Source organism: Canis lupus, chromosome 37 (genome assembly GCF_048164855.1).
Source record: "Canis lupus baileyi chromosome 37, mCanLup2.hap1, whole genome shotgun sequence".
In the NCBI taxonomy this organism is placed as follows: Eukaryota; Metazoa; Chordata; class Mammalia; order Carnivora; family Canidae; genus Canis; species Canis lupus.
Window position 1 is genome coordinate 24,809,150 of NC_132874.1, and position 24,243 is coordinate 24,833,392.

The 24,243-nt window shown below is 46.9% G+C and overlaps 1 long non-coding RNA gene across 1 annotated transcript; it reads right to left on the bottom strand.

Moving 5' to 3' along the window:
• Positions 1-18,991: 18,991 nt before the first annotated feature.
• LOC140626199 (uncharacterized) lies at positions 18,992-21,115 on the bottom strand. The gene is made up of 3 exons (XR_012025397.1): positions 20,920-21,115; positions 20,210-20,274; positions 18,992-19,315 (listed from the first exon to the last, which is right to left on the bottom strand). It is a non-coding gene; the product is annotated as an uncharacterized lncRNA (long non-coding RNA).
• Between the last annotated feature and the right edge of the window lie 3,128 nt (positions 21,116-24,243).

A 24,243-nucleotide genomic window follows, 5' to 3' on the forward strand; every position in this document is an offset into this window, starting at 1 on the left:
GGCATAGAAACATTTTTTGTAAGGTCTCATGTCCTGTTTGTTGATTTTAAAACTGTCATCACTGAAATCTTTGCAGGAAATGATTTGTCTTAGCCTGGGTTTCCTTGAGACACAGCCAGAAATAGAAGCTTGCGTGCAGGTGGTTCATTTGGGAATTGAGCCCAGGAAGCAGAAGTGAGGAGCGGGAGAGGGGGACAGGGAAGGAGAGGTGCATTTTGGAGAAGACAACAGCTCTCTGAGGCCTCCTCAGGTGCTTTAAGAAATGTATTCTGGAAGTGTCTATCTTTCCTCCAAAGGGTGAAAAGCAGTGGGTGTTAAGCCCCTGTGCTTCCTGTGTTCATGTCGAGGTCCCAGCAGGCATCGGAGGTTTGGGGTGAGGTGCTGTTGAGGCACATTTGTTTCAAGCTGGTGGCAGCGGAGGCTAGAACAAGATGTGGGATAAGGCTAGAAAGAGAGGTGGACTAAGGTAACTTCAGTGGGGTCCATGAGTGGGGTCAGATATTTTATTGGGAGAGAGGGAAACAAATGCCAGCATATCGATCTTCAAATGAAAGTACCTTGTATTTGCACCAGATCTCAATTCATGTTGGTATGTAAGGATGAAAGAGAGATCTGCATTTATAGGGCTGCTAACACCTCCCTCCCACGCATTCCGTTTGGATTACATCTTCAGTGTGCGCCTGGCTCTGGGAAGAAGTGCAGGAGCTCATGGCAAATGCACCTTCAAATGATGGCATTTTGAGGGGCTGTGTGGTTTACCCCAGGACTGATGTCGGTTCAAGCAAATGGTAGGTCAGTATTTCCTTTCTCTTTTATTATTTTTCTACAGGTCACTTAAAGGTTACTAAAATTATATGGAGAGACTTCTACAAATTAAATGTATTTAATCGGTTGTGCCTAAGAGCTTGATAGCAGTCAAGGCGGTGTAAAAGTGAAAGGCCACAGGGGCATTCTTATGGAATGGAAAACCGGGCCATTGGTTTCCAGAACTTGACAGGTGTTAAGGCTGTATTGCCTGGCATCTGCCCCCTGTTGTCTCTGAAGTCCTACTGAAGAGATGAAGGGATGAGCAGCACAGGTGGGACGGGGCCTCAGAAAACAAAATCGTAACCAGAGCAATCAGGGAAGCTACCTTTTACTGAGCATTTAAAGCTCTTTATCTCTTCTAATATATGCAATCTTCATAATAATCCCTTGAGGTTAATATTATTATCCCTCTCTTTGTAAAGGAAAAGAAAGCTCCAAGAGCCTGTTCTAGGTGCCTCAGCTGGTGCATGGCAAAGGGGCCTTTTGGATTGAGGTCAAGCATGGGCTTCCATCTCCTTCTAGCAGTGTAGTCTTGTCAAATTGCTTAATTTCTCAGCAGCTGTTTCCTCACTGGGGAAATAAGAATTGTGGTGAGGATTAAATTAAATACGATCATGTGTCTTAAGCAACCAGCTCAGATAATGAGGGTTTCAGGGTGTAAGAGGGCAACTCATGGGAGCCATAGATTGTCTGGTACCGAATCCTTGCCATTTTCCTATACTTTTCCCCTGAAAAGATTCCGTGAGTCAGTGAGCTGTGACCTACCTACACCAGAGGCCTCATGTGAGTTTAGGCCACTTCCGTGTTGGTTATAACTTGAACTTGGAGAGGCTCAGGCTAGGCCAAATGTCTGGTTCCAACGTCTCACATCGGCCAAAGGGTGGAATGGGTGGAATGGGCGGAATGGGTGGAGAGCCTTTCTGGACACGAATCCTTGTCAGCAGGAGCTTCTCACAGACGACTCTCCCGACACACGGCTCTTTCTCTTTCTCTTGCTTCTAATATTTCCAGATTTGAGGGCTGACTGCAGAGCTCTGAGCACGTGAGACCTCCGCAGTGTCTAAGATTGTTTTGAGACTAGGCCATTCTGTGAAGTGTCTGCCTTGTTCCTCCTATGCATTTGGCCTCGCGCATTTGGCCTTTGAGAAGCTTGTCTTCAGAGCGTGTGAAGAGAGCGGAGATCGGGACCCTCCTCTACCTTTCCCCACACATAGCGTTGAGTATCATCTGGAAAACAGTGACTTTTAGCAGAATCTCTTAAAAGATGCCAGGGCCTTGCCTCAAGGTCTGGCTAGGGTGGAAAGAGAATATTCTGACATCAGACCTTTGAGTTCCTACTGGATCAAAGTGTCCTCTCAGTTGGCATAGGGATTATTGCCCTTTAGGGCATTATGTTCTGCTTGGGAAGAGCAAACCCAAGTGAAATGATTTGGGAATGTTCAGAAACTTAAAAATATCTGGAAGGTAATAACTGTAGAGACCAAGTGCTGAATATCTACCTAGAAAGGACCCATTGCGGTCAGTTCAGAATCCCCAGGCAAAGACTTCCTGACTGGGTGGGCTTTAAAAGGGCTTGGAAACACTCCCCCTCTGCAGAAGTGAACTGCACACCAGTTCTGTGCCACACCCAATGCTTTGCACTGTGGGATTTCGGAACTCACTCTCAAGGAGGAAACTACTTGGGATTTGGGGGGAGGAAGGGGCAGGACTGTGTTTCTCCACCATATGCAAATCGCAAACCTGCTTCCCTTTCTGTTTGTGTAGCACTTACTGTTGGTTGACCCAGAGTCAGGCAGCAAACGTCTCATTTACTTCTCAGAGTGGCCCTTCCATGTGTGAACTCCAGGGCTGAGTGAGGATGGGCAAGCTGCCCCAAGTGGAGAACGGAAAGAGGGAGTCACAGCCAGGCTTTCTGGCCTCCAACCCCCTGCTGTTTATGCCCAGCTCCTCTGCCCGACACATCCCCAGCTGGGACCAGATTCGGAGTCTTTTGTGCACCAGGTACCATGCTGAGCCCTTTGTGAACACTTGTATTAGTCGCGTAACCACCCTAGAGCCCGCTACTGTTCTTGGCCTAAATGTTACCCGAACGACAGATACAAAGCTGAAAGTAAATCAGGCCCCTCCCGGGTCACAGTGGTTCTCCCGTAAGCCCCATGGTCCGCCTGGTCATCTGAATCCTATTTCCTTTTGAATGTTCAGGAGGGCCTGCTCGGGATGCGGCGTACGGAGCCTGCGCATCAGGTGAAGGAGTATAGGTGGTGCGTGCATGTGTATGCACGTGTGCATGGGAGCGGGTACGTATGCGTGTAGGTGCACTCAGGTGCACTGCGGTGTAGCATGCAGGTGCGTGTGCACGCGTGCATGTATGCTTGTGTATAGAGGGAGAGGAATGGGAAGAAAGACGACGTGGTGTCTAAACCTGTGTGATGATGCCATTGGAGCGGTCACCTGATTTCTGGTCACTTTTCTGCTCCTGACCAGCCAGATAACGATGACCACGTCACTTGACCTATTTGTTCATCAGTTCTGCCAGCTGTTAAATGCGGGGGTGAGACCGGCTGGTCCCCAGGCGTCCTTCAGCTTGAGCGTCTGTCCCCCTGTGGACGCTCCAAGGCCCTAGAGACTCCTCGTTGAAGGTAGTGCACCAAGGCGCGAGCGGACTGAGCGGTGCCTTCCCTCGCAGACCAGTTGTCCTTGAGCTCTTACGCCCTTGAACCACGCGGGGCGTGTGTGCCTCACTGTGCCAGCTATTCTTGTACTTTTATTCTAATCCTTCAGCTCAGCAACATTTGTTTTGGCCTCATTTCTGAGCTTCCTCCTCTAAAAATTATACTTGGTTTTAGCCTTTTTTTTTTTTTTTTTTTTTTACTTTATGATAGTCGAGAGAGAGAGAGGCAGAGACATAGGCAGAGGGAGAAGCAGGCTCCATGCACCGGGAGCCCGATGTGGGATTCGATCCCGGGTCTCCAGGATCGCGTCCTGGGCCAAAGGCAGGCGCCAAACCGCTGCGCCACCCAGGGATCCCCGGTTTTAGCCTTTTTACGTGGCCCTTCGGGGCTGGTTGTATTTGATCGATGTTTTTACAAGTCCCCTCACCTGTGGAACTGAACTATGAGGACAGGCTGGAGGACTATGGGAGCAACGCCTACCTCTGGAAGTGGCCACTGGGGAGCCCAGAGCCTTTAAATTCAGGTTTCCCCAGTGAGCTGGTCAACGACTGACTTAGATCTTGCTGGAATACAACACTGGGTCTTCCTTCAAGTGGGCCTTGAGCTTCCAGGCAGGCGTGCCTTTGCGCTGGGCCATGAGCTTCCAGGCAGGCGTGCCCAGGGCCAGGCTGTGGGGGGCTGATGGCCTGGTGGGGTGAGGCCGGGGGTCCTGCATCTGGCACCGTCTTTCAGTTTCCCATCAGCAAATGGAGGCAATCTTAGAAAGATTCCGGGGACAGTCAAGGAGCTGATGGGTGTGGGAGTGCTGGTGGAGGTGCCGAAGGCAAGGGTGCGCTGGGCTCGGTGGGCAGGCGTCCTGGCTCTGAGCTGCACGTTAGTCATTGTCTAATTATGTGGCTTCGGGATCTGCTCAAGCCTCTGGATCTGTTTCCTCCTGGGTAAAGGGCTCGCACAGTAGGGCTCACCTCATGGTAGGGATCTTTCCTTTAAGTCTGAAATGCTTTCCAAAGGAAGAGTATTATTTTAATAAACACAGCCCGAGCCGAAGGAGGGGGGTGGTGAGGGCGGTGGGGACAGGTGGCTGGGAAATAAGTAGGTGTCGGCAAGTGAGGGGATCGTTTTGGTCCTTACGGTGAACTAAGTGGATCACCTTTCCCACCCATCTTCCAAGGAGTTGTGGTGTACCGGGGGGTGTTCTCCAGATGAGTCCTAGCATTATTCTGTTCAAGCGAGAACTTTGCTCTCTTGTATAATCAAAGGCAAAGTGAGAGGCTTTTGGGACCAAGAGATAGTTCCGGAATAGCCACTGAGGCAGATGACTGTGGATGACAGACGTAGGCAGCGGGAAGCACTCAGCTGCCTGTACACAGATGGGGTCAGTGGGGGGGGGGGGCACCCGAGTTAGGTGGCTGGTCGTCAGCCGGCTTCCTGTTTAGCTCTGGCGCTATCTCATGGGATGATTTGGGAGATCGGCTGGTTTAATAGCAGGACAGCTGAGTCAGAGCAAGCCTTTGCATTCCTCTCGTGAGTCCACTGAGTCCAGGAACCCTCTCTTTCTCTTCTGCTTGAAGCCGGGGTGGGGGTGGGGGTGGGGGGCAGAGGCCATCTGCCAGCACTTCCCTGCGCCGCGCTGATACTTGAACATTTTCTTAGGTAACTTCCAAGCTGCTGTGTGACAGTCATCGTCACCCCAGTTTTGCAAATGAGCGAATGGAAGCCGAGAGAGTGAACCAACTCGGGAGGCCGCACAGCATGTCCTCAGCCGCAGGCCTCCAAGCTGGGGCCCCCGACCCCGCGTCCTCTCCTCTGTGCAGCCTCCACTTTCTGGGACACGGTCCATGGCCGAAGCGTGGTCTTTGTTTTAATAAAGGGTGATTAAATTGGGGAATGAAAAGAAGAGATTTAGATCTCGGTAAACCAGGCCAAATGATAAAACCCTGCTTGTTGGGGGTGGCCAAAGCCGCAGAGTTCCTGCGCAGGGACGGAACTCAGAAAGACACAAGAGGGGAGGTCATTGCTTCATGTCTTCATCTGCCCTTTTCCCTTTTACTTCCCCCCTTCTCCATCGCCCAGTGCTATTGTCCAAACCCCGTGGTGTCCGGGATTGCGCTACCACTAGAATCGAGCACCATCGGCTCAGCAACCTGCTTGCGCCTGTCCAGGTCAGGGGGCCAGTGTCAGGCTCATTACAGTCATTACTCAAGTCCTCACACTGATTATAAACAGAAAGGAGAGTTGTAGCTTGGGTATCAATACATTCTGCAGAGAGAAAAAAAAAAAGTTGCTAGCAAAAAATGACAACAAATCAATATGTATTTTTTTTAGATTTATTCATTTATTTTAGAGAGACAGCCTGTGAACGGGGGTGGCGGGGGGTAAAAAGAGAAGGGAGACAAGCAGACTCCCGGCTTAGTGGGGGGGCCCGATGCAGGGCTTGATCCCAGGACACCGAGACCATGACCTGGGCTGAAACCAGGAGCCCAACCCTTGACTGGCTGAGCTGCCCAGATGCCCCCCAAATCAATATTCTCAACACAAAAGAGTTTCTGCTAATTGATAGGGATAATGTGAACATTCTAATTGAAAAATAAAGGCCATAAACACGTAAAACTCATATATAAAAACATACATGGGAGATACTCAGAATTTAGCACACTTGCAGAGAGAAGGAAGGGGAAGCACAATGCCCTGCTCAGCAACATGGCTTTGGGGGCGGATCTAGCTTGCCCCAGTTCTGGGTTCACTATTTACTAGCTCTGTAACTTTTAGCAAATTACCAAGCTTTGTTTATGTCTGTGACATAGGGATAATAATAGTACTTATCTGGAGGAGCTGTCGTGAGGCTTAAAAAAATAATTCTGTAAGGTGCTTAGCCCAGCGCCTGATGCATAATATACTTTCGATGCATGGTCGCTGTTACGACTACTAGTAGTGTATGTGCCTTGATAACAAGAAGTATTAATACTGAATTCCTCCCAAAGAAATGCAATTAAAAAAAAACAAACAGTGAAATGTTATTGGTTACCAGTCAGATTGGAAAGAAAGATGACAGACCTGATGATACCCTCTGTGGGGTATGGGGTGGAGAAACAGGCTCTCTCCTCCATGCTGGGCCAGTGGGACTTGGCACGTTATTTCCACAGGGCTGTTTGGCAATACGTACGCATCGGCGTTGGGAATGTGGTAGGTTTTGTCACATTCTTATCCTAGAAATTTACCCCAGGGAGTTAACTGGACGAATGTTCAATGATGAATGTGTAAGGATGTTTATCCTCCTATTGTTTATACAAACAACAATTCCGAAGCAACTGAAAGTGAATCGGATCAACACGTTGTATACTTCAAGCTTATACGATGCTTATACGATTAGATCCCAAATAAAAAATTCAGAGGCGGCTTAAATGGAATTCAGAGAAATTTAGTAATAAATTAAACTTCATCTATACGATGGAATACTATACAACTACCACTCGCAGTGTTCTAGATCTTTGCTCACTGTTCCGGGGGAGGCTTTCTGACGTACCAGCGTATAAACAAGTGGGTTGCAAAATAACATCTGCACAGTGTTTATGTTTATTCACCTGATAGTTCAGTGAAAGCAACGGGTGTGGAAAGATGCACTTTAAAACGCTGCCATTCCTTTCCTCTGGGGAACTAGTTTTATTATTTGATTTTTGTGTGAGTGTTCATTATCTTTTCAATCAGAAAAAAAAAAAGAAAAGAAAAGGAATGGAGTTTTTGTTTTGTTTTTTTCCTTCAGCAGCATACCCTACACAGAGATCTACATGTTGATTTTACTTGTGTAAACGGACTTGGAGTCGTGTTCCAAGAACACATCATCGTAGCTTTCTTTCTTTTCTTTTTTCCTTGTTTGTCATTCAGAAGTGTTTCTTCATTCCTTAGTCTATGACTCATGCAAGAAGATATTAGAACCGATGTTTTGCAAGACCTTTCCATGAAATGGAAAGAACATCAATGTTCGCTCCAGTAAGAGGCGTGCACTGAACGTGGCCTTGCTTCAGCAATAATGATGAAGCAGCATGGATTTCCTACCACTGTGCAGGGGTGGAGTTAACCAGAAGGAACTGGTCCGCACTAGACATTCGGGTGCTATCAAATACTAGCCCCAGGGCCAATGACGTGTAACAGAACAAACCTGAAATCTCCTTCGCTTATGTTGCTTACACTCACTGCGATAGGACTCCTGAGGCATCACCTGGACGGCGTCACCTACCTGGGTACGTAGGGGAACTGGAAGGATGCCACATGTGAGGATTTGGGGGATCTGTAATAGTCTCTGGGCCTCCCAGTAGCTCCCAAATAATCCTCCCATCCATCTCTTCCCTTCCTGGCTTGAACTTGCCACTGTAAATTAGAATTTCAAAATGCCTTATGTCAGCCTTTGTCCTGCAACGTACACAGTGTTCAGCGAACCTTGTTCCATTTGAACCACACAGCTGTCCTGCCACAGAGGCAGAGTAGGAGTTACCATCTTCATTTTATAAATGAGGAAAGGGTTCAAACAGGTTGTGGAGCTCGGCTAGGACACGCAGCACAGCCAGGACTAGAATTCAGGTTCTCTGTGCCTACTGGTTTTGGGTCCCCCCCCCCCGTGATTTCACAGATCTTCAGAAAGCCCTTGTCATCATGTAAAAGCTTTATACGACTACCCTATATTTATCTTTCAGTTTCCTAACCAATACATACAATTTTGAACTGTGATCCTAGACACACACACATACACTGTGCACACACACACACACACACACACACAAAGACTGATACAAAAGTTTCAAGAAGCAAAGCGTATTCCTCCCACACGGTGTACTCAATGACTCAGGTACTTTTTTAGTCTTTTCATTCCAATTTATTCTATTCTTTTCCAAAAGAAGAGGAGGAGGAGGAGGAGGAGGAGAAGAAGCAGGAGAAAGAGAAGAAAGAGAAGGAGAAAAAGGGAAGGGGGAAAAAGGAAAAAGAGAAAGAAAAGGTGGCCCGTGGCTCAGTAACTTGACTTCATGACGCCCTGGAGGTCCCCTTCTGTGCGCTGCACCAGGGGCACCGCATGGGGCATTTGGGATTGCCGTGTGCTCCTTAGGAAAATCTGGATACTTGGCCTGTCTGGAGAATGGAACTAGAACGGAGGGGCTGAGATTCTCTGCTGTTAACTCTGCAGAAAGGAAAGGGTGGTTGGGGCCAAGCGGATTGCAGCCTGCGGCTTGCAAGTATGGATGAAACTCCTCAAGGCAATGGGCCAGATCTTTGCTTCATTTTTATGCCTTCTTGTCTTTTGCACTGAGAATTCCAGCAGTGCTGTGGGGACCTGTGCTTATGCTTGCAAAGCTGACGTTCAACCTTGGCTCCTTCACAGTTTTTAGGCTGGTCTGTCTCTGGGGCAGGGGGTCTCCTGGGGGAAATGCAGCTTCCCTGTCCCACTGCCCAGTCAAGGTGTGTCGTCATATCTGTTGCAGCCAGCAGTTGAGCTCTGCCTTGCGGGCCATGTTCCCGGGATAACTGGTCTCGGGGCTCTCTGAAGTCGGACAAAGGCCTTTTGCAGGCCACAGGCCGAGGTCCGGGTGCAGCTGCAAACCACGGAGGCACCCTCTGACTTTGGGCTGATGAAGTCCAGGGAGGGTTCCTAAACTATTCAGATCATCGATCCCTTTGAGATCTGGTGGCCGCGTGAACACTTTGCTTACAAAAACATTCAAGTGCACATGCATAAGACAGTTCTTGGGTTTCCAGATGCTGAAGTCAATGCCTCGCCTAATGCCTGCAATGGGGTATAAATCCAAAGGATGCTAAAGGCTGAAATTCAAAGATGGTACCAGAAAATGAATCCATAAGGAAAAGTTCTTCCTTGCCGGCTCACATTTCATCTAGATTATCTAATGAATCTCACTATCAGTTTGCTTTTGACTTCACAAAATTAGCCCTCTTCAGTTCCATATTTTTTTAAAAGATTTTATTTATTTATTCCTGGGAAACACAGAGAGAGAGAGAGAGAGAGGGGCAGAGACACAGGCAGAGAGAGAAGCAGGCTCCATGCAGGGAGACCGACGTGGGACTCGATCCCGGGTCTCCAGGGTCACACCCTGGGCTGAAGGTGGTGCTAAACCGCTGGGCCACCCGGGCTGCCCCATTTTCATATTTTTTTTTTTCTGAAATATCTTGCAAGTTTTCCCTTTATCTTATGCTGTTTATAATTTATTCTGGGCCTTGACCGTGTAAAGGGAGGACTCAGCGGTAGCACAGCACTTCTCCCATTCACACCGCAGGGAAGGCCACTCATGGGACGACTGCTTGTTAACGGCTGGCTGCATTCCTGGTCTAATAGCTGGGTCTCACGGCCTCTTAGACCCAAGGGCTCTGGCTTTTCCCTCATTTTCTGTTACAGTCACCGCTTGTTTTAGATCTGTATCCACATCTGTAAAAATGGGAATAAGAATACCTTCCCATAAGGTTATTGTGAGGATTAAATGGGATTATTTATATAAAGTGTCTAGCATAACGTCCAGAACATAGTAAGTGTTCAGTAAATCCTTGCTGTTTTTATTGTTATCATTGGCTACCGTCTTTATTTTGAGACTCTGTGTGAACTGCACTATTTCATCTGCTTTATGTCAACATATATCCTTGCATAATTAGAACCCTAGGGCACATGGTTAATGATGTTGCATTTTTGAAGAACCTAAAGTACTTTTTAAAGAATACTTTATTTATTTGAGAGAAAAAGAGCAAGGGCACACTGAGGGAGAGGGAGAGGGGGAAGCAGACTCCCCACCGAGCAGGGAGCCCGATACAGGGCTCCAGCCCTGAACCATGGGATCATGACCTGAACCGAAGGCAGTTGCTTAACTGAGCCACCCAGGCGTCCTGAAGAACCGATTTATGCACAGAGAACTGTAGGTTTAAACTCAGTTTCAAGCAATATTTATGGAGTGGTCTCTACATGTTGAGCCCTGCGCTAGGCATTTCCACATGTGCTGTCTCCCTTCATGCTCAGAAAAGCACCTGGAGGGAAGCATTACTACCCGTGACCTGCAATGAGAATGTTCAGAAAGTAAGCTGCTTGACCAGGGCTGGCTAATTAAGGGGGAGAATTGAAATGTGGACTCTAAGTCTGCATGAAGGATCCAGTGTCCTCTCTACTTATTATGCCACTGGACTGCCTTGAGTTCTCCCAGAGAAAGTACAATTTGATATAAACTTTACGACTTTACATGAGTCTTGATGAGCCCTCATGGAACATCTGGGCTTCTTCAACAGCATTGTGAAAATGTTCCTTTATATCCATATTTTCTGTTGCAATGAATGAAACAAGTCCTTTGATCTTTTTTTTTTTTCCTTTGATCTATATACAAGGACATTTGCAGATTATTATTATTATATATTAATTTACATTTAAATAGATTTACAGTTTCTGATTTCTGGTTTAATACACAGCAACAATCTATATTTTATTTTATTTTTTTAAAGATTTTTAAAATTTATTTATTCATAGAGATACATAGAGAGAGAAAGAGAGGTAGAGACACAGGCAGAGGGAGAATCAGGCTCCATGCAGGGAGCCCGACGTGGGACTCGATCCAGGGTCTCCAGGATCACAACCCGGGCTGCAGGCAGTGCTAAACTGCTGCGCCACCGGGGCTGCCCAAAAATCTATATTTTAAATAAAAAATTATGTGCTTTAAAAAATATTTATTTATTTAGCTGAAAGAGAGAGAGAGAGAGAGAGAGCATGAGTGGGAGGGGGAGAGGGAGAGAGAATCTCAAGCAGACACCGTGCTCAGCTCGGAGCCCACCGTGGGGCCTGATTTCAGCACCCTGAGATCACGACCTGAGCCGAAAGCCAGAGTCAGATGCTTACCTGACTGTAGCACCCAGATGCCCCCAAATTTATGTGCTTTTTATGGTTGTAAGAAAACATCCTATGGCTATTGCCTGGGAACTCGAGAGCAGGAATCACTTGTATTCCCGTGTCTTCTAAGGTCCTAGGACAGTTTAGAACACACAGTAGACACTCGACTAATGACAAAGCACACTCGCAAAATAATCAACTCTCAGTTTTCCTGAAGTAGTAGCTGTAGCAAGAATACACGGATTCGCAAGGGCGGGAGAGGCCAACCTCTGAGTGCTGGGAGCCGCGGCCTGCGGACTTGCAGGGCGAGGGCGGGTGCTGGTGACCTAGCGCCTCCCAGGAACACTGCGCCCTTCTGGGCTGAAAGATACGCGCTTGGGACTGGGCGGCCAAAAGGAAAACCTCATCAGTAAGGTCAGCGCGTTGAATGAAAGAAGATTCCAGGTTACTACCAGATGGCGTTTCCGCCCTTCATGCAGCAAAATGCAGTAGGAGAGGAACATAAATGCCCCCCGATGTGTAGGCAGCTTTTTCCTGCTGGAGAGAGTCGGCCTGAATCACCGAGCAGGTGACATGTGTCCAATTTAGAGAAAATAGGGGAAATGGTAATGGCTACCCCACAACAGTGTAGCCAACAATCATTAGGAAAAGCGTTAGTGGTTAGTTCTAGGAAACTCCAATTAACAGAGGCTCAAACACAAAATGTTTGAGACGCTGCAGAAAAGGTAGGATGGTAAGAAGTCCAGGGTTAGTACGTCGCTTCACGAAGTCCTCAGAGACCCTGGTGGCTTCTTCTAGATTTCTGGGCTGCCACTTCCAAGGTTTCGTATTTCACCTCGAATGCTTGAATTCCTGCCACCGTGTCCTCACCCCAGCCAGAGGAAGGGAGAAGGGGGCAGTAAAGGGCGACTCTTCCTTATATGCGGTATTTCTCAAGATGCGCTTAACACTTCTGCTTGAACCTTGTTGGCCAGAATGTGTTCGTGGCCACACCTGGACATAGGAGGCTGGGAAATATAGTCTTTATTCAGGGTGACAGGGAGCTAACCAAGAATGGGGAGTTCTACTACTGGGGAAATGGGGTACGATCTGTGTTAGGAGCCTGGCATCAGTTTCTGATGCACTGTTCCTGGGATTGGATTGCATGGCCAGAGTGGGGCTTGGACAGTCCCATGTGAACCCCTGAGAGGGTAGATTTTGGTAACTTAGATTCTACTCTACAAAACTGTGGATGGATGGCCAGTTCTGTTGCTCTCTGCGCTGATACAGATAGGCTGGATGTGTGTCATTGGCTTGGGAGAGAGTAAGAAACAGGACTCCAAGGGGACAACATTTGGGGAAGGAGTCTACTGTGATGGTGAAACAAAGGTTTTGGGGTCACTCTAAACTTGGACTTAAACCCTAGGTCTGCTCTGCTTGATCTCTAGAAGGCAGGATTAATACGTACTTAAAGGTTTTGGGCAGGGTTGGGTTGGGTGATGTGTATAAAATGTTTAGTCCAGCATACGGCAAGGTGTAGGTGTTCAAGAAATGGTGTCTATTTTTATAACTGGTGACTTGGGGGCAAAGGATGGGGCAGTACACCTGGGAGCCTGCCCTTCGGTGCCTTCCGGTCAAGGCTCTGTCCTGGGAATGATCAAAGCAGCATCTGTGCTTGGTGTGTTTGGTCACCTGCTCACTCTAAGCACTTGAAAATATGTGTATATATTTTAAAATCCAACCCAGTCTCCCCTTGTGCTCCTCAGCAGTCCTACTTCAGTTCCTCATAATTTCCCTTGAAATTATTGCAGGAGATTCAGAATGTTAATCACTTCTCTAGGCCACCTGCCAAATCATGATCAGAGCCATCTTTCTGAAGCACAAACCATCTACTTGGCCATCCTTCCATGGCTCCCCATCATCTCGAGGACAAAATCCAAATTCCGCTGCTGGCTGTCCATGTTCTATGACCTTACGTACGTGTCAGGCCCTCCCCCTTGACTCCTCTCCCCAGCCTCTTCCCGGCTTTAGACAAATCAGTTTCCTAGACTTGCTAAGCTCTCCTTGGTGCTGCTGAGCACCTCCTGCAGCCCAGAGAGCCCTTTTTCTGCTCGGCGATTTCTATTCCACATTTAAGCACATCTCTCTGGAGGTCTTGGCCTCTTCAGCAGAGCCGAGATGTGGGCTCCTCCACTGACACAGCACCTTGGGCTAACAATGTGATACTTATTGATGTTGTTTGCCAACATATCACTCCTCTCCATAGTCAATCGTTCCTTCACTCATTCGCCCAATCATCTACCCAACTAATTCATTTTTTATTTTTTAAAAAGATTATATTTATTTATTTGAGAGTGGGGGAGAGCATAGGCAAGGGGAGGAGCAGAGGGAGAGAGAAGCAGACTCCCCACTGAGCAGGGAGCCCAACATGGGGCTCGATCCCAGGACCCCAGGATCATGACCTGAGCTGAAGGCAGCTGCTTAACTGACTGAGCCACCCAGGCACGCCCCCCACAACTAATTTTACATGAATTTTCTTCTTTGTGTCAGGTTTTCCTTCTTTGTATATAACTCAGATATTCCTTCACTCTCCTGGTTTGGATTCAGTGTCTCTCCTTTGTGCTCCTGCAGCACCTGCGGGTGCTGGTGACCTAGCGCCTCCCTTGCATTATATGCTTATCCCACTGTACTGTCTGATATTTGTCTGTTTTCCATACTAGACCTCTTTAAGATAAGCAGGAGTACTTTGTGTGGGAAGCTGTGTGTGCGCATGGGTACATGTGTATGGATATGTATGTGCATGTGTGTGTGTGGGAATAATAATGCATGTTGTAAGCTTGTGTATATTGTATGTATGTGTGGTATGTGTGTACACGCACACATGTGTGTATGTGAATGTATCTCTGTGTGTGTACATATGGATGTGCATGTGTGTGTGTGCGTCCTCAATACCTAGAACATGGGCTGATTCAACACAAGGTTATTGAGTGAATGAATGAATGAACGAATGAGCAGTGTTATGGGAATTGGTCTACTCACAAATAGCCTGGCAAGATCCCTCGAGAGCGATTTACTTTGCATTTTTATGACCTGAAATACAAAGTCATTTGGGAACATTATTAAAGGCACAACATTTTATCTAATTGCCAAGGGGTTCTAAGGGGAGAGGGTTCCCATAGCCATAAAGGACTATATTTAGCAAGACTGTTGACCTGCTGTTGAAGGATCTTGTTTCCTTGTGGTAACGAAAGTACTCAGTGCGATCCCTCCCTAATGTTAAGAACAATCATGCAATGATTAAAAAGAATAACCGTGATGCTTCTGGACAATGTGCTAAACCAGTTCTGTCAAAGTACAGCTACTGGGTGCTGGTGATTATATTTAGATTTGATCATGAGTGACAGTGAAAGGACAGAGGGAAACTTCTCCAAATTATCTGTTGAGGTTAGTTCCTGGAGGGCATGCACTGGAGACTCATTTTGCTTAGTGGGCCTCACAGTTAAGCTAAGGGTTATTTCTGTGAAATCCCTGGTCATTATGTGGTTCAAGTGGTCTCAGCAGGAAGAGGTCTTCATACATGGGTGGCATTTGTCTGAGTAGACATCTTGATGTCCTAACTGATGGGCTGAGGAGGGAAGCCAGCTCTGAATCAAAGTAAGTTCTTTGGGTGATGATCAAAACTGATAACTTAAATAGTTTCATAAGACATGAAGCAGGCTCATGGTGTGTCATGTCCAGAAGTAGTACAGCAGGAAGCTGAGGGTCCCAACTGTGCGTGCAAGGGGCTTGTGAATTGTACATGGAAGTATTTTAGCAAAGTTTTGCAGACCTAGAGCAGAGCGGAGTCCTGAATAGGACTGGGGGTTAATATTCTAGGACTGACTCTCTGGCAGGACACTAGTGGTTCAGAGCTCAGCTCAAACTGGGCAGATCGAGGTCTGAATATCAATTCTGCTACTTATAAGCCAAATGGCCCTGGGCACATTGACATGCTATTTGTTAAGCTCAGTTTCCTCATCTGGAAAATGGAGGTAATAATAGTAGCGATCTGCAGGATGACGGTGAGGATGAAATGAGGTCGTGCAAGTGAAGTGCTCACTCGTGTTCCTGACACACAGGAAAGGGTCACCGGTTATCAGCCTGCACTGAGCTGAGCTGCTTGAGCAGGGGGCAGGGGGTGATGAAGGGCTACTGGGGCCAAAGCCTGTGAGCATTGGTTACTTTGAAAGGCAACCACGTGTGTGCCCAAGTCTGTCTTAAATGCTGGTAATTGACACTTGAATTTGAAGGGTCTGGGCAAGAGGGCATTCGGTTCAGTACAGAGCTTTATAATTTTAGTCTTGAATTGTTGAGAGAACAATGCAAACACTTGTTTTCCCATTCTCCTTCACTGTAGTTTCTGGTGACTTGGGGCCTGGCTAGTAAACCATGGTCTCCTCTCAGCGCTGGCATTAATCAGCCAGCCTTGGCCAAGCCCCTATCGTTGAGGTCTCACCTGTAAAATGAGGCCATTGGCTTATGACTTTCTAGGTTCCTTTAAGCTTCAAAATTTTATGACTCCTCAATTTAATGCTGGTCAACCCAATATTGTGATACAAGGCAGTTTTCTTTTTGTTGCTTCCATAATTCAATTATTCTTAAAATAGTTTTGTAACCAGAGAGAAAGCAAATTGTGTTTTGTTTACTTTTTAGGTATGAGTAAATACTGACAAATGCTTGTAGGTATGTTTTGGTGATAGAATCAATTGCGTGTAAACTGCACATCAAACCTACATCATGGACTACAAAGAAAACAGCAAGTTGAAGTCGAATGGATAGAGAGTGGAGTCAGGAGTTGGGGCAAGGACAGGTCTATGCTGAGCCCTTTTCGTTTGGAGTTCCAGTGACAGGAGAAAATTGCTGTAGAAATGCCAAAATGTTTCTATGAGTAATTTAAAAATAATCAACAGCACCAATTTTATATCAATATACTTGATGAAGAATTCATAGCAAAATAGCAAAAAGGAGGAGGCCTGGGTGGCTTAGTGGTTGAGCATCTGTCTTCAGCTCAGGTGGTGACCCTGGGGTCCTGGGATCGAGTCCCACATCGGGCTCCCTGCATGGAGCCTGCTTCTCCCTCTGCCTGTGTCTCTGCCTCTCTCTGTGTCTCTCATAAATAAATAAATAAATAAATAAATAAATAAATAAATAAATAAATAAATCTTTAAAAAACAAATTAAAAAATCTTAAAAAAAAACAAAATTTGCAGAAAGGAATTCTGATTTAAGACTTATTTTATTATGAATGTGTACCTATGGAGGAAGATGGAAGGGAAAAGAAGACCAAAACAGGAGCAACAGCTTGTTCAGCCAAATGTGTGGCTCTCAATCCAAAGTACACACTTCAATCATCAAAGAGCTCTGAAGTCTGTCAGTGTCTGGGCTCCACCTCGGGATTCTAAGTCAAGTGGTCTGGGATAGAACTTGGAAATCCTGAAGGTTTCGCCGGGGTTGAGAACTACTAAGTTGTCATGTCACCACCTCCCTCACCCCCAGCTACTGAAGGTCACCTGCTGAGCAGTCCTGCTGATGTTCGACTTTACTTCAGGGTTGGTCTAGAGGCCTCAGGTCCCTCTGCACAATGATACTTCACCCAGGAGCTCCTCAGTCAGAATCTGCTTTGCCCCCAACCTGCTGTGATCATGCCCTCCATCTCCAGAAAAGGGACATTCAGGAACTCTTCTCTAGGTGATGGTGCCACCAAAGAACAGCCTGGAATAGCTTCTTGATTCTCTCTTGAGGCATAGCTCAAATTGAGATGTCCTATGGTCACAGAATTTTCTAGAACTGCACTACCATAGTAGCTACAAGCCATAGGTGGCTCTTAGAATGTAACTGGTGCTACTGAGAATTTTTGTTTTCATGTAGTATTATTTAGTTTAAATTTAAATTTAAATAGCCCCATGTAGCTAGTGGCTACCATATTGGACAGTGAGGATTTAGGCAAAAGATGGGACATAGAGTCTTTTAGGGATTTGGACTTTATTTTGTATGAGGTGGGAAGCAAGCTGAAGCTTTTGGATTAAGTTCATGGAGCTGGGAATGATGACAGAGAGATAATTTGGAGGTGGTTGTAGTGACCTAAGTGAGCAACGAGGAGGACCTGCCCTGAGACAGTGCCAGTGGGGACAATGAGGAGATGATGGACAAGGGAGAAATTCAGGAATGATGTGGACTGGTCTCTATTCCCCGGGAGGTCCACACTGGTTTAGGTGATTGGGCCAACGGTGGTGGCACTTTTAGTAGAAGAGAAAATTTCAAAATGGAAGCTGATGTTTGTGGGAAAATATATCAAGCCACTTTTGGATAGAAATCTCATCTTTAGTTGGCAGTTATTTACCATCAAGGAAGAAATATTATAGGCGACATAAGAAGGCCTTCTAGAATGTGAAATCACGCCTTACTTTGCCCATACGGTGGAGGGAGAGCTCCTCCTGTCTCTCACAGAGGGAGGCTTTCCCTCCGATGGCTCATCCTGAGCCTGTGTGACAGTGCTGAGCTAGCCGGGAGGTACCTCCCACAACCTGGTCAGACCTCCTCCTTTTCCACCATGAGGTCTGAGATTTCCTCCTCAGCTGCTCCAGTCCCTCCATCAGAAACCAGAACTAAATGTCCACCGCCTTCCTTAGATAGACCAACTTGATATTTTCCTCCCATGGTCATTGCTGAACATGTACCTGCTTCTGTTTCCCATGGGTGGAAGAAGATATGGAGATGAAGGAGAGGCCCTTCCTCCTCTGGAAAGCTCATAATAAAGTCTAATTGCATAGACAAACACATGGGAATAATTCAGTTATAACATCCCACATGGAACAATTTTGCTTTGGAGTGCAGAGTTGTACTGGCCAATTGATTGCATGCAGGGGCATTGAGGGGCTGCTCTCCAAGGGTGGTGACAGTGGAGCTCAGGTAAGTGTATTTTTTCCGAGAGAGGGAGAAGAAGGGCATGTGGCAGTAGGTCAGTTGTGAATGTGTGGTGGTCCTTTAGAATATGTTACGCACAGAGAATGATAGAGCTGTGAGGCTAGAGCCCAGGGTGCTTCTGGGAAGGTGAAAGAATGTAGGAATGACACAGGTGGAATGGACGGAGTCCAATGAGGAAGAGCCTGCATATCCTACTAAAGGGGTTGGATTTGATCTAGCAGATCCCAAGAGGCTCTTGCTGATTTTAAACACATGAGCAATATGGTGCAATGTGTGTGTTTGGGGTGGCCTTGTTCTTCTCCAGTGCAATCAGAGAGCTTCTGCTTCGGCCCTGCTCTCTCTCTGCGGGATTCGCCATCGTAAAGGTGTATGGTATGTAAGGTTATTGGGAAAATAACCACATGGCGCCTAGAAACGACTGAAAACCTGGAAGTACTATCTAAAAATGATCATTGTTCTTAGTCAAAGAATTACAACAGCAATTATCTAATTGCAAGCACAGCTGGATCCCTGCCCCTCCAATTAGCCCTACTGCAGGTGCAATTAGTTGGCAAGAACAATTTTGTACCCAGGTGTAAATTTTCCAAAAGCACAAAGCAGAATGTGTGGAAAAATGAGGCCCAGTTGAGTGTCTTTAGAGTTTGTCCTAAGTTTTTATTAACGCCCAGCCTGAGGGAATATGATTTCCCTTCCCATCATTTATATACGTGCTGAAGACGTGCACCTACTTATTTCACAATCTCTGAGGCGTCTCACTGTTGGGAAATTCTCAGATTCCAAAGCCTGTGAGCAAAGAAGGCAGGCGTAGGTAGTCCTCACGGAGGGCCCGCGTCGGGGGTGGGTTGTATGAGGAGGGTAGGGTCTGCAGCGAGGGCAGGGCTCAGCTCCCGGCATGCAGGCTGCAGAGGGCTGGCCACTAGGGTTCCCGTGCGACCGGACTGAACAAATGCCATCTCTCCCCAGGGAATCCGGTGCTGTGGGTAGCGGTGAGGGACGTAGTGCTTGCTCTCAGAATGTGACTCCAATATAAATGCCGGCTGATAGTTTACCGTTCATCAGGGAGACAAAAGTGAAACAATGAAGTCATGATGCAAGCAACTTCTTTGTCGAACCAAAAAGTAGTTTTCAAACCCTGGAGGGATGTTTCCTCAATTACTTATTGTTGTTCACAATATAACGTCTACCGACAAGACACATTTTAAAGTTTAATCTGCAATATTCACATTTTCTCTATCACTTTCTTTAGGCTGGACATTCAATAAAATAATAAATCAAGCCACGATTTGTAGTGTATGGCGATTTCCATGGTGTAAATGCTCCTACTGTGGGTGATTTCAAATTGCCAACTGTTTTACAACCAATTTTTGGGACTCTTGAAAATGTCACGTGGGCTCCAGTGAGCCAGCAAGAGTTGGCTCCAGCCTACGAGGAGTGCAGGTGAAATGGAAATCAAACCTGTTGGGAGTCGGTGATGGACGGTATCTTAGTTTTTATGATTTGAAAGAAGCATGGAAACTTGGAACAAATGGGAAATAAGATGCGAAGCACAGAGAAAGGAAGCGGCTGTATGTGCAATGGTGTTTGGGGAGAAAACCATTACTCTGTTAAGGACAGTCAGGTGCATGAAAATGGAGAGGAGGAACCTTCAGAAGGGCGTAGACCTTAGGGACAGTGAGATGCGGGAAGGTCAGCCCTTCTAGGGCCATTGGACCCAAGGTTTCCAAGATGTTGGATGGATACTCCTCCTACCTGTACCCTGGGGAGGTACTGGCTTCATCTATATTGTGAAGATGTGAAAATTGAGGAGCATGTTTTTGAGTTGAGGTCAAAGACATAGAGATGAGAAGAGATTTTACTGTTTTAGCCTATTTTAGGCACTCCTTAATAATGGAACAAAACGAAACAAAACCCCACACAGTAATCAAAATTACCGAAGATCTGATTTGTTGGAAGCCCCAGTAGATAGTTGGTATGCTGGGCAGGCCCGTGTTCAGCTCTGGGAGAAAGAAGTGAGGAGACTTGGGGTCAGGACTGGGGCTCAGCTCCTTATTCTCAGTGGGGCTAGAGGAATCCCTCTGGGGTCCTGTTTTTCCCCACGTGATGTTTAAATCCATCTGCCCGTTTTCCAGGCCCTTCATAATCCAGGCCAACCATATTTCTCTAAACTAAGGTTTGCACGCTTCTTAGTGGATGCCAACACGCACGTGGCCCTTGTCTCTATCTTGTAAGCAAGCTGGGCTCATGCCCCCTTGGTGCATTCTAATAGCTAAGATTGAGGAACACATTTGCATTGCGTCCTCTAAGGGCTGCCTATGCATTATCCTATTGAATCTTCGTACAAACAATTTGAGGTTTCCCCAGTTGGACAGAGAAAGCTGAGGCAGCGAGCATCCAAAGAACATACTCAAGATCACATGATTAGTGAAGGAGGCAACAAATGTTTTACCAGAGGACTGACTGCTCAATGGTTATGTTCACAACCTAGCGCTCAGCGGCCTCGCGGTTCATGTGTTCTTCCCTTGTCACCCTTCCTCTCAGTCCCTGTGCCCAAGACCTTTGCCTGTCTTCCGTGTAGCTTCTCTTACTAGTCAAATTCCCATCCGTGTCCTTTGGGTACTTTAGAAATTTGACCATAGCGTACATGTTGTCACTCAAATGCATCCTTTCTAACAAAAATATGAGCTCTTTAGGGAAAGCAATCATGTCTTCTATTTAGTCTTCATTTCCCATGGGGTCTCTTCAGTTCATCTAAAGATTGATCCTCAACAAGTACTTGTCGGTAGATTGAGGCGGGTTTATGTTCAGCATCATGTACCTCATGTCTCTAGGGCCAGGCACTGAACTGTGGATTGAAAGATTAAAGACTCTTTCACAGAATTCCAAATTCTAGGCAAGCAAGATGATTGGCTGATTTAGAGAGCAATGTGATCAGTACTATAAAGTTCTGGAGAGAAGCCTGGATGAGGAGTGTACCTTGGGAAGGGTTCATTGAGGTCACTCCTGATCCAGCCAGTCTTGAGGGATGAGTGGAAACTAGAGTCCACCTAGAGAAGAGGGTTGGCAGGGCTTAGGCCCAACAGTAATGTGTGTTATGCAACCCAAAACCCGGATGTATTTTACCAATCCTCCTCTGTTTGACTTTCAATTGGTATACTTTATTATGTTTTAAAAGATTTTATTTATTCTCATGAATAGAGAGAGCACACAGAAAGAGAGGCAGAGACACAGGCAGAGGGAGAAGCAGGCTCCATGCAGGGAGCCCGATGCAGGACTTGATCCCAGGACCCCAGGATTATGACCTGAGCCAAAGGCAGAGGCTCAACCCCTGGGCCACCAGGCGTCCCCAGTCAGCATACTTTACATGACATTGGATTCATACGTCTCTTTATATTATATTCATTGAAGTGTGGGGTCTGTTGATTCAAGAGCAGGGCTAGAGGTGACATGGGCAAAGTAGAGATGTGACTGGTGGCCACTGCAGGTAGTAGTGTGACCTTGGCTGCCTCTCTGAAGGGTTGGGAGCCCACTGTAGGAACAGGGAGCCCGCCGTTCTCTCCTGAGGTCACACAATCCCCCTTATCTCTGGTCTGCTTAACTACGCACATGTACCTAGGAATCGCTGCTCCTCTCCTCTTGGCATCCGTTCATCTACCCTTTCTGTTCCTGTGATGCAAGTGGAGCAGGACACCCCAGGATCTGTCACCCACAGAGGATAACTTTGGGGTACATCCTGGTTCTGGGACACAGTGGAAAAAGGACTTGAGAATCTCCTCCTCCAGGAGAGGCTTCCTTCCTCTTTCCTTAAAAAACACATATATGGTCATCCCCCCTATTCCCTCCCAACCGCCACGGTAGCTGTGGAAGGATAGCTCCTCCAACTTTTTGACCTTAATTCAACAGAATTAAATCAATTCTATTCAATAAACTTAATAATGTAGAAATAAGGTGGTTTTGTTTCTTTTTGAAGGGAGGAGAGATTTAGGGAGCCGAGCAGACTCCTGGAGTATCAGCCATCCCGTCTCATGTCCGTGCATTCAGGATTCAGATGGTATGTCCATGCGGCTCATCAAACTCTACGGACAGAGGATGGAATATCTGGATTGACCCATGGAAGCCCATGAGCCCCTAGAGGAACATTATTCTCTCACATACCCTTTTGGAGACATTTCAAGGTGATGTCATCACTAAAGAATAAACCATAGAAAAAATCAGGTTGGCATTTAAGGAATTTTACAACCGATACATACAGTAATATATGTTTCCCCCTTTACACAAATAGGCAAAAAAAAAAAAAAAAAGATAGTTCATTGACATGAAATTCCGTTTGTGGTTGATTTGATCTCTTAAGATTTCTGGATTCAAGAATGAAGAAGCTTAGATCAGAGAGGCCAGGCACACCGGTTCCAGTTTAAGAGCCAACAGGATGGAAGAGTTTTGCTGCCTGAGGGGTGGGGAGGGGCTGAGCGGCAAGTCTGAGCTTTAAGGTAAAAGTCGGTGTCACGGTCAGCGAAGCGACGGCCCGCATCGGCCCTGGAGGCAGGAGGGCTGGTCCCGGGGCCTAGTTCCTCCCAACCCTTTGCCAGACATCTGAGAGCGAGGGAGTGTGTGCGTGTGTGTGTGTGTGAGGCTGAGCATGTGTGAATGTGTGCGTCTAAGTGTCTGCGTGTCTGAGTGTGATGTTGGGTTCTGTGTAGGTGACGACGCCTGTTTCTCGCAACTTCTTCTTGGACTTTTCTAACAGAGCCTTACGTTGCTCTGTGAAATCCAACTGCCCCCATTTTCGTTATAGGGAAACAGAACTTTGAATAAATCCTGCTAGGTTAGGTGTGAAGCAATATGAGCTTTGGGCCCGTCTCTTGCGAGCAGCACGAAGAGCCCAACTTTCTTACGCATGCAGTGCTGGGAAGAGAGCATGAGGCCGCCTCGGAGCCTCCGGCCGCAGGGGCACCTGCTGTGCGGCAATGAGGCCGGGGGTCAGGGTCAAGGGTAGGAAAGGAAGCCGGGTGGGGCCTTGGTCGTACCCGTGAGGCTCCCTGCTGGTTCCCGGGCACGGCACCCCCCGGAGAGGCTTCGGCATTTGTCCCCGCCGTGCAGGCCATCGTGACTCCTTTCCGATGCAATATTATTATTATTATTTTACATAGCTATATCTTTTATTTTTTATTTTTTTATTTTTTTATAACTATTTTTTATTGGTGTTCAATTTGCCAACATATAGAAGAACACCCAGTGCTCATCCCATCAAGCAGTTAATGCCCGGAGTAGACTTGGGGGAAATCCTGTTGGCTATTTCACCTCAAATGACTGCAAAACAAATCTATTCTTATCTTTTGAAAGCTCCTTTTGGTGAAACTTGTTGTGGAACTCTTTACGGCTCAGGGTGTTTACAGTGGTTGTTCTAATAGAGACCTTTATTTTCAAAGAAATACATGCTGCATATTTACCTAATGGCTAGACAATGACTAAGAAGCAAATTACATAAAGATCATTACATGGACTTAGTGTGTGTTCTATAGTTTTATGACTCACAGGCAGCTTGTTTGTGTTGCCCTTATGGGAAGAGGTGCTTTTAAGAAAACATTTCGGAGAGCCAGAGTTGGGAAGGGATGCCAGGCCTTGCGAGCCTCTGCCAAGAGGTGATGCTTTCGCAGCTAGGGCCGCTGCCGAGCGCGGCGTGGGGTGGAGGGTGAGTCATGAGATGCCACGGAGCTTGCCACAGCCCGGTTGCCTCAGCACAGCCCGTGACCTTCGAGAGAGTTAACTCCAGGCTTCAACAGAAGCCACCACTTTAGAAATATCCCTACTTCTCAAAGGTGTGCAGCTGTGGCCCGGGGAGGCACTGGTAACGGTTATCCGCGCTCGGTGGCGGGCTGGGCCTGGCGCTTGCGTGGGAACGCCGAGGTCGCTGTCTAGGGCTGTCCACCACTTCTTTGGAGAAGTTTTGTCTGTTTTAATCATAGTGGGT